Source organism: Ursus americanus, chromosome 20 (assembly GCF_024610735.1).
Source record: "Ursus americanus isolate L20-20 chromosome 20, mUrsAme1.1.p, whole genome shotgun sequence".
Taxonomy (NCBI): Eukaryota; Metazoa; Chordata; class Mammalia; order Carnivora; family Ursidae; genus Ursus; species Ursus americanus.
The window spans coordinates 6880832-6886831 of NC_142146.1; positions in this window are offsets into that span (position 1 = coordinate 6880832).

Genomic DNA, 6000 nt, shown 5'->3' on the forward strand with positions numbered 1-6000 from the left:
TGGTATGTAAGTACTTTCTACAATTCAAACATGTCTTCACAGGTAAAAAATGAAATTGTGTCACCAATTCCACTTATTTCTAAGATGGACATATATTTACTTTCCACTATATTTTACAACAGCAGTAAAAATTTTAGCCATTGTAAGAGCTGGGAGGAGACGAAAAATGCTAAAGCCTGTGTCTGTGAGAAATCAGCACCACATGTATTTCACTTACCCCTTACTACAGCCCCCTGAGCTCTGGATTGCAATTATTCCTATTTGACACTGAGACTAAGAAAGATGAAGGGACCCACCCAGTTTACAATGAACACAAACACCTGCAGGAATTACAGGGCAGAGGGAGCCCACCCCTGGAAATCTTTCTGAGGGGGTCTGCTTTAAAGTGGAAGAGTCAGTCCCCATTTGGACTAATTCTCCAGCCATCAAGGTTCCCAGGTGCCTCTTATTGGAAGTACCGCTGCCAATCAGCCAGCCCCCAGCTGGCAGTCCACTTGCCCCCAGCTCTGCCTTTAGGTTCAATATGTGCATTAGGGTAAGAGAAAGTTTGGAATTGGGTAGATGCCCCCCACCCCCCAGACCACCTCAGAGACCAGGCCTCTCCTTATATCCACTGGACTCCAGGTTTCTGGGTGCCCAGAGCAGCCCAGGCTCACTCCAAAATATGTACCCCGTCAACTCTCCTCAGGCAGCTGGGGTCCTCTGGGTTTATGGAGCTGGGGCAGGTACCCCAACATATCTACACCCTTCTGGATGGAGGCATCACCCCACCCCCATCCAACTGAAGCTCTTTCTGAGGCTTCAGCTTTCAAGTGGTGAGATTCAGCACTTACCCAATTTGGACTCGCTGCCTGATGGGGTCTCCAGCTTCTCCAGCCATCAAGGCTCCAGGTGTCTCTTATTGGAGACACCCCCCTCCACTGGGCCAGGCCCCACCCTGGCAAGGCTGTCCCCTTGCCTCCATCTCTAACTATAAGGGCAATATGAGCATTTGTATAGGTGAAGGCATGGAAATATACAGATACAGATACCCCCCAAGAACTGGCTTCTCTGTGATTTGGCCTCTCTAGTCCCCTCCCCTGATCCAAGTCCCTGGCTTACCTTACCTGCTAGGTCCGCACATGCATAATACACAGTCCCTCACCCAGCCTCCGACAGCAAGGCTCTCCAGGCCTGTGGAGCTGGGGTGGTCCCCATCACCTGCATGGCCGCCTGGGTGTATGGAGCTTAACCACCAAAAATCTGTCTGTGGGGCAGCTCTAAAATGGTGACAGTCAGTCCCCATTTGGGGTGTGCCTGATAGGGTCCCAGGCTTCTCCAGCATGAAGGCTTCCAAGTGTCTCTTCTTGCAGGATACTAACCCGGCCCCTCCCACCCAGCTGGCCCATGAAAGTCCACTTTCCTCTGGTTCTGCCCTCAGGTGGAGTACACACATTTGTGTAGGATAGGGCTTGGAATTAGGCAGATACCTTGTACTCCAAGTACCCATTTCTGTGACAAGCCTCTTGGGTCACCTGTTCTGTTCAGATCCTTGGCTTCCAGGACCTGAGTAGCCGGCACATGTGCAGTACACACCCAGTCGGCCGGCCTTGAACCTCCTGGAGCCTGGGCGGGGGCATAAGGGGGAGGGGGTAGGCCTGTGGTGCTCTTGCCACTCCCCAAACACTGCGTAGTCTTCTGGGTGGGTGGATCCCACTGCTGTAAATCATTCTGAAATGGCAGCCTTAAAGTGGAGACAGTCCACACCCTATTTGGACTAGATGCCTGATGGGGTTCCTGGCTCCTCCAGCCATCACGTCTCAGGAGTGTCTCTTAGTGTAGAGGGTCCCCTGACCATCCCCTGCAGCCCTGCCCTACCAAGGTAGCCTAGATGCCTCCAACTTTGCCTTCAGGAGGAATATGCGCATTTCTGCTTAGGACTCAAAATTAGGCAGATAGCTTTTACGCCCAGAACACCTTGTGACCCGGCCTCTCTGGTCCCCCGCTGTGTTTCAAACCTTAGCTTCCTTGCCTGCGTGGCCCACACATGCGCAGTACCTACCCCATTAGTTCACATGCCTCGCAGGGGCTCTCCAGGCCTATGGAGCTTAGGCTTGTCCCGAAACACCTCCGTAAGCACCAGGGCAGAGGGAGCCCACCCCTGTAAATATTGTTGAAGTGACAGCTTTAAACTGGGGACAGTCAGTCCCCATTTGAACTAGCTGTCTCATGGGGTCTCCAGCTTCTCTAGCAATCAAGGCTCCCAGGTGTCCCTTACGGAGGATAGCCCAGCTGGTCAGCCAGGCCCCACCCTGGCAAGACAGTCCACTTTCCTCCCTCCCTGCCTCAGCCTTTGCGTAAATTTGGGCCGGGAATTAGGCAGATGCTTTGTATGCCCAAGATAGGCTAATCTGTGCCAGCATCTCCAGTCACCTATCTTGTTCCAGATCCCTCTCTTCTCTGGCCTGCAAGGCCGGCACATGAACACCAGGCATCAGTAGAATGGAGCTTCTTCCTCTCATCAAGCATCAGGGAAAACAAGCTGAATAACAATGGAATATTAATGAGCAGTGAAATATTAACAACAAATGAGATTTTTTGTGCATTGTATTGGAAACAAATTTAATATGAATAGAGGAAAGTGAAGAGAAATGAGCTATCTCACATGGTATTGGTGGGCAAGGGAAGAAGGCAGTTGGACAGGACCTATCAAAAATACAATGTGTACTTACCCCTTGCCCCAGAAATTATATTTCAGTCTTGCAGAAAGACTACTATATCACTGGCTACTTAAATTCAGGGTTCAATGCAAAAGGAAAATGCAGGTACCTTGTTTACATATGATTAACAATTTCAAAGTAGTGACAGCAGAGCACTAAACCACAGAGGGACCTCTTCTGAGCATGTAGCCCTATGCAAAGCCGTACATCTCAAGTCTATGAAATCCTCCTGGCTATTGAACACACACGAAATTACATAGTCAGTGACGTTCACTGTAGGCTTGTGTTTGTAATAGGAAAAAAAATGGAAACACCTTAAATGTTCATCAAAAAGAGAATATTTAAATTAATTGTGGAATGCCCACACAATTATGTTTTCATTAAAAAGAATGAGATATATATAACCTACTAACATGGAATTATTTCCTAGCCATGCTGATAAATAAACATGTGCCTCCCCAAAACAGGTATCATATAATACTGTTTACAAGGAAAAAATAGAGAGATGTGTTCATAAACATCAATCAAGTGCAAGGAAAGAGGCTGAATGGACACACATAACTACTCCCAAGGTTGTCCATGAAAGATCAGGGACAGGGTGCAAGGATGTCTGTGTTCTATTCATTAGTATCATTGACATTAAGAATTAGATACTAAATGTTTTTAACAGAAAAATTACCAGATAATTGGGGAAAATAGAGCTAGAATATCTGAGCAAGTAAAAGCAGAAAAAAATGCAAAAAAAAGGCATTAAAAACAAAAAGCATAAAATCAAATAAGAAATCTAAAGATGTTGGAAGATAAAGATTCTCAGATGATGAAACCAGCAACCATCACTTGTAACTTGAAAAAGCAGAAAAGTTAGAAATAAATACCGGCCAAAAATAAATACATTTAAACAGGTAACAATGTTTGTAGGGATCAAATATAACTCAAAGCAAAAATTATTAAATGGATGTGAAAAAGAATTATTTTATAATGAAAAGGTTACAAACCTCTAAGAAAGACATAGGTGTCATTAAGGTTTATGTATCAAACATCCTGCCTTTGAAATATATGAAAATTATTAGAAATATGAGAAAATTTTTCAAAGCAGCAGGATATTTCATGCAACTCTCTAGATTTCTGATGTATCAGATAAACATAAAGATAGACATACAGTAAAATCGTTGCAGTGAGAATGCACAGAGATAGCATACTACAATGGTGAAAACATGATCCCACAGCGTGCAGGAGAATCTAGAATCTGTCACTTACCAGGTGTGTAACCTGGAGCAAACACTTATTCTACCTCTCAGTTTTTTCATCAAATAAATCTATCCAGGAAAAGAAAAAAGTATATAGATATATATTGATAATAATGCTTCATTTAAATGGTATAATGTGCTATAATAATTAATTTACAATTTTTGGTTAAATGTGTGAATTTCGAGGACACTACGTTATCAAAATTGACTGAAAAGTATAAGGCTGACCATTGATTGTAGGAAGAATTGAAAAATTTATCTCCCATTAAGAGCAGGCCTCGATGATTTGTTAATCCTTCAAACTATGCAAGGGTAAATATGAAAGCTATTCAAAAGTAAGTGGATAGGCTGGGATAGACTGGTGATGGGTAGTAAGGAGGGCACGTATTGCATGGTGCACTGGGTGTTACACGCAACTAATGAATCATTGAACTTTACATCAAAAAAAAAAGTAAGTGGACAAGGGATGGAAAGCTTTGAAATGCATATTTACAAATAAACTGATATGCAAAGTTGACAAAGATATTTAAAAAAACACATTTTACTTTCAAACTTTGATGTAATAAGGGGATTAAGAGTACACTTATCAGGATGAGCACTGAATATAATGTATAAAATTGTTGAATCGCTGTATTGTACACCTGAAACTAATATAACCCTATATGTTAATTATACTGGAATTTAAATAAATAAATAAATACCGGATACATATTTTACAGAAGACTTTTCTAAATAAAAGAAATAAGTGACATAATAAAACAAATTTTCTAATTAATTTAGGTAAATACATTCTAGCAGTATCTAAAAAGTCTAAAACCCCCCTTACAAGTACAGTCTATCACAAGAGGCAAGCATAATTCAAATATTTAAACACACTAATTTTATCATCAACTAGTATCTAATGTAAGACAAATCAGAATGACAATGGTGTTATTGTACTAAGTTTGACCCAACAAATTGGTAAAAATTTAGATGAACAATAATACATTGGATGCCTGGGTGGCTCAGTAGGTTAAGCGTCTGCTGGCATCGAGTCCTGCATCAGGCTTCCTGCTCAGCGGGGACTCTGCTTCTCCCTCTGCCTGCCACTCCCCCTGCTTGGTCACTCACTTGCTGTCTCTGTCAAATAAATAAATAAAATCTTAAAAGAAAAACTCTAATATATGATCAGATGGCATTTAAAACCAATGTACCAGGGGCGCCTGGGTGGCACAGCGGTTAAAGCGTCTGCCTTCGGCTCAGGGCGTGATCCCGGCGTTCCGGGTTCGAGCCCCACGTCAGGCTCCTCCTCTATGAGCCTGCTTCTTCCTCTCCCACTCCCCCTGCTTGTGTTCCCTCTCTCGCTAGCTGTCTCTATCTCTGTCAAATAAATAAATAAAAAATCTTTAAAAAAAAAAAAAACCAATGTACCAAAAAAAAAAAAAAACCCACAAAACCTTACAAGTTCCTATTAATATAAGCAATAAAGGAGCACTGAAATCAAACCACATGGAGTGTAATGGTGTTTGTAAGATACCTGAGTGAAAGAGCACACAGTATTTGAGTAACTGCAGGAGACTCCCCGTGCTTGGGGCCCGAGAACAAAAGGGGAGGAAGTGAGAGGAGATTGGACAGGTAAGCAGGGCGGGGCGAGGTGGGAGGGTAGAGCTGATAGCAGTTACTTCCCATGCACAGCTTTCCAGGCACAACCCAGAGTGGAATTTTATATTTTTTTCTGTAGGTTAAGTGAACGTTTAAAGTTCAGTGCACACTGGGGCGCCTGGGTGGCACAGCGGTTAAGCGTCTGCCTTCGGCTCAGGGCGTGATCCCGGCGTTCTGGGATCGAGCCCCACATCAGGCTCTTCCGCTATGAGCCTGCTTCTTCCTCTCCCACTCCCCCTGCTTGTGTTCCCTCTCTCGCTGGCTGTCTCTATCTCTGTCGAATAAATAAATAAAATCTTTAAAAAAATAAAAAATAAAAAAAATAAAGTTCAGTGCACAGTATGATTTTCCATTCTGTTTCAGTTTTTCACTGAGCATTTTTATAATATACCCTGTCTCTGGCCATTGCACTT